Below are 12,030 nucleotides of genomic sequence, written 5' to 3'. Positions count from 1 at the left end.
CAGAGAACTTCAGCCGAGAGTGAGCCAGCAGCTGGAATTCTAAGCTCCTATAATATTGTAGGCAGGAGAAGTACAGGCAAAACCTGCCCCCAAGGGAAGCCGTGCATTTTCCTGTTGACCCCCCCAAAAAAAAAAATCACACTTACTGCCAATGATTTACTCATAAGGATGAGAACACATGAGTAGCATTTGCTGAGATACCAACTTGTATGTTTTCCAGGAAAGAGTAGTTTATGGTCTTTGTCTTGAGGGCAGATCATGCCCTGTACTGCAATGTGAGTTTAGAAACAAAATTATTAAGCAGTGCTTTTAGACTTTGATGACTCAGAAAGGTAAGAAGGAAAGTAAATTTGAATAAAGCTAATGTTTTTGGAAATTGCCCCGATATGGTTTGGCTGTGTCCCCACCCAAATCTCATCTTGAATTCCCGTATGTTGTGAAAGGGACCTGGTGGAGGTAATTGAATCATGGGGTCAGGTCTTTCCCATGCTGTTCTCCTGATAGCAAATAAATCTCGTGAGGTCTGACGGTATTATGAGGGGAGTTTCCCTACACAGCTGTCTTTGGGTGCTACCATCCATGTAAGATGTGACTTGCTCCTTCCCTTCTGCCATGATTGTGAGGCCTCCCCAGCCATGTGGAACTGTAAGTCCAATAATCCTCTGTCTTTTGTAAATTGCCCAGATGCAAAGCAAAATGTGGATTTTAGCTTGAGACAACCAAATGCCCTCTGCCCAGAAAGGAATTGGCATTTCATGGCCCAAGGAAAGACAGCAAGGTCCTTAGCATTGGCCTCCTACCTGACAGGAAATTGTGACTCACCTGCATCTCTGCAATGCATAGACATTGCTGCTTTTAATCTTCCATTCCTGGCTTCTGAAATGCTAAAATGAGATTGACAACTCTACTTCCATGGACCCTTCCAGGGATTTTTATGGAATGTGATTGTCGCCTATTGTAAATGGCTTTCCTCAGATAACGTTGCCTGCAAGCCCTATGCTTGCCCAAGTACTCTGCTGAGTTGCCTCTCTCTGCCTGTTCTGCTTTCATGTTCTGAACAGAGCTGTAGGCTGCTGTGGGCTTATTCCACTGGCCTGGTGCCTCCCTCAGGAATATATGTATTGGTCTGCCCCAGTCTCCTAAGTAGTACTTGATGTTGAGGTTATGTCTTGTGTTTTCATCCTCCTTCCACAGCACCCATACTATGCCTCGCACAGAGGAAGTCCATGGGAATACTTGCTGCATTGGGCTGAATAACATCTTGCAGGTTTTCTCAACACCTTCACAGGTGAGCTCAGCGGTGCTTGTCAGGTTACCCTCTGAGGAACATTTAGTGAGGGATTCTGCAGCAAACCTCAGGGCATAGTTCTTGTCAGAGAACAAAATGTCTCCTTCCAGGACACCCTAACTGGTACTAGACATTTGCTCAGTCACCTTTTAGCTTGGCAACTGAGGCACTTGCAGATGACTGCCCTTGAAAAATAAAAATGACAGTGAGTAATTTATCTTCCCTGAAGGCTTACTTCAGAGCAGAAAGCCATGAAACAGAAAATAGAAAATCAATAGACAAAATTAAAGAAACCAAAGCTGGCTTTCTGAGAAGATCAATTGTCTTGATAAAGCTCTATCTAGCACACTGATCAGAGAAAAAGAAAGAAGAAATAAATTACTAATATCAGTAATAAGAGAGATGGTATCGCCATATATTCTACAAATATTAAAATGATAACAGAATATCATGAATAAATTTATGCCAATAAAGTCTACAACTTAGATGAAATGAACATATTTCTTTAAAGGTACAAGCTCTCAATCTTCTCACTAGAAGAAATAAATAACCCAAATAGAAGTAACCAATATCTTTTAAATTGAATTTGAATTTGAAATTTAAACTTTCCCACCAAAAAAGTGAAGTTCAGATGACTTCCCTAATGTATTCTACCAAACAATAAAGGAAGAAATAATACCAAATCTTCACAGTCTAGTCCAGAAACCAAAAGCCTATGGAATTTTCTAATTCATTTTAAAAGACTAGGATTACCAAAATATCAAAACCAGATAAAGATATGATAAGATAGAAAAACTACAGAACCTCATGAACTTAGAAAAAAAAATTTAAAACAATATTTTAGCAAATCAAATTCAATAATATTTTAAGTATGTAATACATAAAAAGATCATAAACTACAAGTACATACGGTTTATCCCTGGGATGCAAGGCTGGTTTTCACTTTAGAAAAGTAATCAAGGTTGTACCACCATGTTCATAGCTGCATAATTCACAACAGCCAAGAGGCGAACTCAACCCAACTGCCCATCTGCAGATGAGTGCATAAACAAAATGCGGTAACAAAGGAGTAAAATTCAGCCTTAAAGAGGGAGGAAATTCTGACACGTGCTACACCATGAATAAACCTTGAGAACTTTGTGCTAAGTAAAGTAAGCCAGTCACAAAATGACAACTGCCATATCATTCTACTTCCATGAGGTATCCAAAATAGACAAATTAATAGAATCAAAAAGAGGAATGGTGGTTGCCAACGAAACCACATTTGCAAAATTATGACTGAGACAGTGAAAGAGATCTAATTTAAGTGACTCCATCTCACTTCTAACCTCCAAGTTGTGCTTGTTATTCCTGGGCATAGGCTGAGCTACCTTTGGGAGAAACTTAGTTTATAGTTTTCTAAAAGAAAGACAGTAACAGCCCTTTCCCAAAGCAGAGCTCCTTCTTGCCTGGGGACTAGATTGAATTTGTAGGACTAACATCAACCACAAGATTAGAAATTATGGTTTAGGGCTGGGCACGGTGGCTCACGCCTGTAATCCCAGCACTTTGGGAGGCCAAGGCGGGCGGATCACGAGGTCAGGAGATCGAGGCCATCCTGGCTAGTAGACATGGTGAAACCCCATCTTTACTAAAAATACAAACAAATTAGCTGGGTGTGGTGGTGGGCGCCTGTAGTCCCAGCTACTCAAGAGGCTGAGGCAGGAGAATGGCATGAACCCGGGAGGAGGAGCTTGCAGTGAGCCGAGATCATGCCACTGTACTCCAGGCTGGGCGACAGAGCAAGACTCCGTCTCAAAAAAAAAAAAAAACATATTATGGTTTAGGATTCATGCAGATGAAGGTTGCAAGATTCTGACCCTCCCTAAACTGCTCCTAAGATCAATGCTTGAGATATTTTGCAGACCTAGCACTTGATGGATCAGCTGGCAGCACCCATATAGATAAAGTAGCTCATCTGATCTTGTGGCCACCACCCAGGAACTGACTCAGTGCAAGAAGATGGCTTCGACTCCCTATGATTCATCTCTGACCGATCAGCACTCCTGGCTTACTGGCTTCTCCCAACCCATCAAGTAGTCCTTAAAAACTGCTCTCTGAATTGCTCAGGGAGACCGATTTGAATAATAATAATAAAACTCCAGTCTACCGCACAGCCAGTTCTGTGTGAATTGCTCTTTCTCTGTTGCAATTCCCCTGTCTTGATAAATCAGCTCTGTCTAGGCAGCAGGAAAGGAGAACCCTTGGGTGGTTACACCAAGGGCTTGGAGGAGAGAGGAAAGGGCAATTATTGTTTAAGGGGTCCCAATCTTCAGTTTGGGAAGATGAAGAGAGTTCTGCAGATGAATGGTGGTGTTGGTTGCACAGCAATGTGAATGTACTAAATATTGAACTGTGCACCTAAAGTGGTGAACACAATAAGTGTTATGTTATGTGTATTTCACCACAATTAATGATAAATAATCTTTAAAAATAAATCAGGCCCGGCGCGGTGGCTCAAGCCTGTAATCCCAGCACTTTGGGAGGCTGAGACAGGCAGATCACGAGGTCAGGAGATCAAAACCATCCTGGCTAACACAGTGAAACCCCGTCTCTACTAAAAAATACAAAAAACTAGCTGGACGAGGTGGCGGGCACCTGTAGTCCCAGCTACTTGGGAGGCTGAGGCAGGAGAATGGCGTGAACCCAGGAGGCGGAGTCTGCAGTGAGCCGAGATCTGGCCACTGCACTCCAGCCTGGGCGACAGAGCGAGACTCCACCTCAAAATAAATAAATAAATAAATAAATAAATAAATAAATAAATAAAAGCAGCATACCATATAAATAAACTAAAAATGTATAACCATGTAATGATCTCAATAGGTGCAGAACAAGTGTTTGACAAAGCCCAAAATCCATATCCGACAAAAAAATTTGTCAGCAAAAGAAGGAAAAGGAGGGAAAGTTTCCAAACTATTGAGGGGCATCTTGGAAAAACCCACAGCTAACATCATCCTTAATGGTGAAAGACTGAATGCTCCACTCCTAAGATCAGACACATGCCAAGGATGGGGGCTAACTACTACTTCTATTCAACATTGTTGTATTCAATGCAGTCAAACAAAAAAAGAAATTTAAAATATCCAGATTTGAAAGAAAAAGTAAAAAGAGCTCATTCACAGACAACGTGATCATCTATGGGGAATTTCCAACAAACTCTACAACAACCTCCAAGAACAAATAAGTAAGTTTAGCGTGGTTGCAGGATACAACAAGTAAAAGTTAATTTCATCTCTATAAACAGTTATTCATGAACATCAAGAGTTTCAACAGTGTTGGTCCATTTATAGGCAGATTTGTTGCAATAAATATATTAGAAAATGTTATGGAGATTTGCAACAAATTGAAAAAACTTGCAGATAAACCACATAGCCTACAATAGTGAAAAAATTAAGAAACAGTTGAGTATGTCAGGAATGCATAAAATATATATAGCAACTAGTTTATTTTATCATTTACTACCATAATATGGACACAAATATATTTTAAATAGTTAAAATTTATCAAAACTTATACACACAAACACAGACTATACATGACACCATTTGCAGTCAAGAGAAAAGTAACAAAGGTAAGGTTGCAGCATTAAGTCATAACTGCGTAGAGTTAACTGTCCCTACTGTACCACTGTGATAATTTCATAGCCACCTCCTGTTGCTATTGCAAGGAGCTCAAATGTTGCAAGTATCCACTCAGTACACCAGGGAAGGCTGATCATCTCCGTGTGTGCAGTTCATCCCTCCAGTAAATTGTGTATCACAGTAAACACTGATCTCACAGTTCTCCTGCATTGTTTGTCATGTTTCCTGCATATCAGAAACTCTAAATAATATCAAGGGGCCCATACAAAGTGTCACTAGTGATGCCTCAAGTGCTCCCATGAAGCAGAGAAATTCGTTATATTATAATGAAAGTTGAATTGCTTGATATATACCGTAGGTTGAGGACTGCAGCTGTGGGTGGCCATCATTTGGAAAAAAAAAAAAAAAATGAAACCAGATAAGGACCATTGTTAAAAAAAGAAAAGAAAATTCACTAAGCCATCATTGCAGTGATGCCAGCAGGCTTCAAATCTCGCACTTTTTCCAAAATACCTTTTTATCTCATATTAAAAATGCAGCTTTTCAATATCAGTGGACTCCACTGCCAAGGTAGAAACAAGGATATTCAAAGAGTCAATGGATAAAAAGATCTAGGATTCCATCCATAGGTTAAAGATTAATAGTGAGAAAGGTCTTTCTGAGAAACTGGCAGATTTTTTTACCAAGTGAAAACTATCATATATCCTAAGCGTTTAAGGAGTCTCCTGGTGGTAACAGTAATGACAGCACCATGGTGTGCACAGTCCACACGGAGGAATAAGTCCTTTACAGCCCCATGGGAAGTCCTCTGTGCCCAATCAACAAATCCAAGAGCAAAAGTAGAAAATTAAGGTAGGAAAAGAGACCAGACTGTTGGGAAAAGCTCACATATTTCAGAAGAAAGTCTGAAACTAGAGTCATTACATCCATAGATAAGTTGTCAAAGAGTAATTCTGTATCATGATTATCTAAATAAAATTTTACTATAAAAAATGCAGCTTTTATGTGGGTGCAGGATGGTTACGAGAAAGGCATACCTATATTCTCTACTATTACCTGAGAAAAACAGAGTCATTATATGACAACACAAAGCTAAATAAAGATGAAGGATATAAAGCGGGAGAATTTAATGGCAGCAAAGAATGGTTTGCTAGTTTCAGAAAGAGATTTGGCTTTAAAAATGTGAAGATAACAGAAGCAACTTCTGCCAAGCAATAGGCAGCAGATGAGTTCCTAGAATTCATGAAGAAAAGCTTCGAGGGGAAAGAATATCTGCCCAAACTGGTTTTTAATTCAAGCAAAAGTGCCCTATCTAGAAAAAGAAGGCCACAAAGGACATTTATTAGTAAGGAAGAGAAGTGGGCACCAGGGTTTAAGCCAGGAAGGGATAGGCTAACTCTGTTGTCTTATGCAGATATTGGTTCCATGCTTCTTGTACAGCCTGCAGAACTGAGGGCTAAACATCTCTTCTTTATACATTACCCAGCCTCAGGTATTCATTTATAGTAACACAAACAGACTAAAACACCAAGTGCTTATGAGCAGGAAGAGCTAGTCCTTTCATATCCTGGTGGTGGCACATTGGTTCAGCTACTTGAGAATATTGTTTGGCAGTTTCTTAAAAAGGTAAACATATTCTCAGAGAGCACAGCTATTCTATTGCTAGGTATTTATCCATGAGAGAAAAAAAAAAAGAGCATACTTCCTGTATTGTATGTATTTCCTAATTTTCTGTATATTATGATGTTTCCACATCTTAAAATCCCTTTCTGGCTGAGAATGGAGTCCCTCCCCAAGCCAGCCAATTATTAGAGAGAGCAAAGGGCCCAGCCTTATAGCTCAGAGCCCACTGAAATTATCCAAACCAGCCAGTCCTAAACTGTTTCTCCTGCCCTGCCTGTCTTTCCTACAAAAACTGTAATAGGCCATGATCTAGGCTCTCCTCTTGCTGCTGTGTCTCCTGCCTCTTGCATTTCAAGTAAAAAAGTGTACAAGGTGCCACTGTACCACAGTCCTTACTTCCAACCTATAGCAGTCAGGGTTCAGTGAGAGAAGCAGAGCTGCTGTGCATACCCATGGTGAGGGATTGGCCAGATGCATGGTGGTGGCTGACTGGACGATCTCTGCAAACGGCCTTGGTGTCTGATGCTGGAGCTTAAGGACCCCAGGGTGGGTCTTCAGGCAGGGCAGATGGATGTAAAGTGGGGACAGCGAGGAGAAGCGAGGTCCCACAGAAGGGACTGGAACTCAGGTCGTTCTCACTGTCTCCAACCTTGATGAAGAAGCTGACCTTTCTTGATGACCCCTGTATTAGTTCATCTTCACACTGCTAATAAAGACATACTAGAGGCTGGGTAAATTATTTTTTTAAAAGAGATTTAATGAACTCACAGCTCCACGTGGCTGGGGAGACCTCACAATCCTGGCAGAAGGCAAAAGGCGTATCTTACGTGGTAGCAGGCAAGAGAGAGAATGAGAGCCAAGTGAAAGGGGAAACCCCTTATAAAATCATCAGATCCTGTGAGACTTATTCACTACCAGGAGAACAGTATGAGGAAAACCACCCTCATGATTCAGTTACCTCCCACCGGTCCCTCCCACAATACATGGGAGTTAGGGAGCTCAAATTAAAGATAAGATTTGGGTGGGGACACAGCCAAACCACATCATTCCACCTCTGGCCCTCCCAAATCTCATGTTCTCATATTTCAAAACAAATCATGCCTTCCCAACAGTCCCCTAAAGTCTTAACTCATTTCAGCATTAACTCAAAAGGCCACAGTTCAAAGTCTCATTCGAGACAAGGCAAGTCCCTTTTGCTATGAGCCTGTAAAGTCAAAAGCAAGTCGGTTATTTCCTGGATACAAGGAGGGTACAGGCATTGGGTAAATGCTCCCATTCTAAATGGGAGAAATTGGCCAAAACAAAGTGACCACAGGCCCCATGCAAGACAGAAATCCAATAGGGCAGTCATTAAACCTTAAAGCTCCAAAATGATCTCCTTTGACTCCATGTCTCACATCCAGGTCATGTTGATGCAAGAGGTGGGTTCTCATGGTCTTGGGCAGCTCCGCCCCTGTGGCTTTGCAGGGTACAGCCTCCCTCCCGGGTGCTTTCACAGGCTGATGTTAAGTATCTATGGCTTTTCCAGGTGCAAGCAGTCATTGGATCTCCAATTTTGGGGTCTGCAAGATGGTGGCCCTCTTCTCACAGCTCCACTAAGCACTGCCCCAATGGGGACTTTGTGTGGGGGCTTCAATCCCACATTTCCCTTCTGCACTGCCCTAGCAGAGGTTCTCCACGAGGGAGCTGCCCCTGCAGCAAACTTCTGCCTGGATATTCAGGTGTTTCCATACATCCTCTGAAACCTAGGCAGAGTTTACCAAACCTCTGTGCACCCACAGGCTCAACATCACATGGAAGCTGCCAGGGACTTGCACCTGCTGAAGCCAGGGACTGAGATGTACCAGTGGCTGGGACGCAGGGCACCAAGCCCCTAGGCTGCACACACCAGGGGTGTCCTGGGCCCAGCCCAGGGACAATGGGACAAATGCCCTGGAGACATTTTCCCCATTGTTTTAGGAATTAACATTTGGCTCCTCATTACTTATGCAAATTTCTGCAGCCTGCTTGACTGCAAACTTTCTGAACCTTTATGTCTGTTTCCCTTTTAAAACTGAATGCCTTTAACAGCACCCAAGTCACCTCTTGAATACTTTGCTGCTTAGAAATTTCTTCTGCTGGCCAGGCGCAGTGACTCATGCCTGTAATCCCAGCATTTTGGGAGGCTGAGGCGGGCAGATCACGAGGTCAGGAGTTTGAGACCAGCTTGACCAACATGGTGAAACCCTGTCTCTACTAAAAATACAAAAGTTAGCTGGGCATGGTGGCACATGCCTGTAATTCCAGCTATTCAGGAGGCCGAGGCAGGAGAATTGTTTGAACCTGGGAGGCAGAGGTTGCAGTGAGCCAAGATTGCACCACTGCACTCCAACCTGGGTGACAGAGCACGACACTCCATCTTAAAAAAAAAAACAAAAGGCCGGGCACGGTGGCTCAAGCCTGTAATCCCAGCACTTTGGGAATCCAAGGCGGGCGGATCACGAGGTCAGGAGATTGAGACCATCCTGGCTAACACGGTGAAACCCCATCTCTACTAAAAATACAAAAAAAAAAAAAATTAGCTGGGCGTGGTGGCGGGCGCCTGTAGTCCCAGCTACTCAGGAGGCTGAGGCAGGAGAATGGCGTGAACCCGGGAGGTGGAGCTTGCAGTGAACCAAGATTGCGCCACTGCACTCCAGCCTGGGGGACAGAGCAAGACTTCGTCTAAAAAAAAAAAAAAAAAAAAAACAGAAATTTCTTCTGCCAGATACCTTAAGTCATCTCCCTCGAGTTCAAAGTTCCACTGATCTCTGGGGCAGGGGCAAAATGCTGCCAATGTTTTTGCTAAAACATAACAAGAGTCACCTTTGCTCCAGGTCACAACAAGTTCCTCATCCCATTGTCCATATCATTATCAGCATTTTGGTCAAAGCCATTCAACAAGTCTCTAGAAAGTTCCCAACTTTCCCACATTTTCCTGTTTTCTTCTGAGCCCTCCAAACTCTTCCAGCCTCTGCCTGTTATCCAGTACCAAAGTTGCTTCCACATTTTCAGGTATCTTTACAGCAGCACCCTACTCTACTGGTATCAATTTACTGTATTAGTCTGTTTTCACACTGCTGATAAAGAGTTATGACACTGAATAAATTAATTTTTTTAAAGAGGTTTAATGGACTCACAGTTCCACATGGCTGGGGAGGCCTAACAATCAAGGCGGACAGCGAAATGCGAAAGGCATGTCTATGTGGCAGCAGGCAGGAGAATGAGAGCCAAGCAAAAGGGGAAACCCCTCATAAAATCCTCAGATCTCATGAGATGAATTCATTACCATGAGAACAGTGTGGGGAAAACTGCCCCCATGATTCAATTATCTCCCACTGGGTCCCTCCTACAACACGTGGGAATTATGGGAGCTAGAAGTCGAGATGAGATTTGGGTAGGGAAACAGCCAAACCATATCATCCTATACCTCTGGAACAGGGATCACGCTGAGGAAGCGACAGAGGGAAAGAAATTAGTAGGGAAGGAAACAGAGAAAAGGAAGAAGGAGGGAAAAGGAACAGGGGAGCTGCACAGAGGAGGGATGAAGAGTGGCATAAAATAAAGCCTGTGAGCCAGGGAAGGCAAGATGATGGGGACTGTGATAGCTGGTGGGGGCCCGCAGGGAAAGCCATTGCCTATGGTAAGTTATCTCTCCTTTAGCACATTAAGAATAATCTGGCTTTGGAAATTAAAAAAAGATTGCTTACTGAACTGTGATTTGACATTTCTTTTGTTGCATTTCAAATTGAGACTCCATCTCAAAAAAACGAACAAACAAAAAAATTTCTCAAGACTTGGGCACTTTTGAGTAACTGTATATGTGGTGGGGACCCATAGAGATTTTTGACTGACCTCATGAAAAGTCTCTATTCATTTTTCAAGGTATGTCAGATGATCAAAGCTGTAAAGCTGAGTGCACACAATTACCAATCACAATGATACACGTTTATCATTTTCTTGACCTATTACTCTATGAATCATCTGATCACAACTGATATACCTATGCTATGTGACAGTCATTAGTACACCTGAGGGTTTACACTTGCAAAAATATGTATTATTATTATTACATATTTTAGGGTGTAAAGTGGCCTATGAAGTGTTCTGTCCTGTTTTCATATGTTTTTCAAATAAATTCCCATTTAAAATGTAAACAGATATCTTTTAAATAATTTTTAAAGTTATTTTTTCTGGAATTATATTTGTGGGACCTTGATCTTTCAGGATCTTAACATTCCAGATTTTGGGATTTCAGGTCGTTGAGGATTGTGATCGCCTCCCAGGAGCCTCCACATCAAGCATGTACATGTTTGTTTGTACATCTTAGTGAGGGAAGTCATGTGGGTTGTCTTTTCACTCTCGTGATAGTGTCCCTTGATGCACAAAAGTTTTTTATTTTGATGTCAAATATGTCTGTGTTGTTTTTGTTGGTGTTTCTGATACTTTTGGGGTCACATCTCAGAAACCCAGGTCATAAATATTTGCCCAAATGTTACCTTCTAAACTATTACATTTCTAGCTTTTATATTTAGTTATTTGATCCATTTCAAGTTAGTTTTTGCATATAAGGGTGCAACTTCATTATCTTGCATGTGGATATGCAGCTGTCGCAGCGACCTCTGTTGAAGAGATTATTCTTTCCCATTTCAACAGTCTTGGCACCACAGTAAAAACCAATTGGCCAAGGATGTATGGGTTTATTTCTGGATTCTCAACTCCATTCTACTGATCTGCATGTAAAAGACATTTTTGAGACAATTAGGGGAAATTTCATTATGGATTATGAGTGAGACAATATTAAAGAGTTATTGATTGTGTGAGGAATGATGATACTGTGGCTATGTAACAAAGTTTCCTTACTTTTCATATTTAGTGAAGTATTTGGGGATAGAATGATATGTACAGCATTCCATTAAAACATTATAGCCAGAAGGTTTTTTTTTTTAAAAGAAACAAAAAAGCAGGTACATGAATCAGTACAATAAAATATTGAAAGTTATGTAACACAAAGATGGATATATAGGTGTTCATTACACTATAGTCTCTCCTTGCCATATGTTTGAAAATTTTGATTAAAAAAAAAAAAAGAAGTTGAATTGAATAATCTTGGTGGGAGGACTTGGTCTTGCCTACTAACAGCTTACTTTGAATGTGAATCTCGGAATGGAACCAGATCTTAGAGCTATGGGGGAAGCCCAGATCTCTGCTTGTTATGAAGTCACTTCCCATCCCCAGTTCTTCAGAGCTACACTCACCCTGCATGGTACAGAGTAATCCTGAATTCCTTCCTACTGGACCTCATCATCAATTCTGCTGGAACTCACCAAAAACTTAAAAATCCTGGGAGTGATTTCTGTTTTTTTTTTTTTTTTTTTTTTTAATTAAAACTATCTTGATACTCTCTTGAATGATGATCTGCCATCTTCGTTAAAGTATTTAATTACAGCATTGGATGTAACTCCCCTGGATAGACTCAAT

Source organism: Piliocolobus tephrosceles, chromosome 11 (assembly GCF_002776525.5).
Source record: "Piliocolobus tephrosceles isolate RC106 chromosome 11, ASM277652v3, whole genome shotgun sequence".
Lineage (NCBI taxonomy): Eukaryota > Metazoa > Chordata > Mammalia > Primates > Cercopithecidae > Piliocolobus > Piliocolobus tephrosceles.
The sequence above is the reverse complement of the archived record's forward strand: the minus strand, read 5'-3'. Positions refer to the sequence as shown.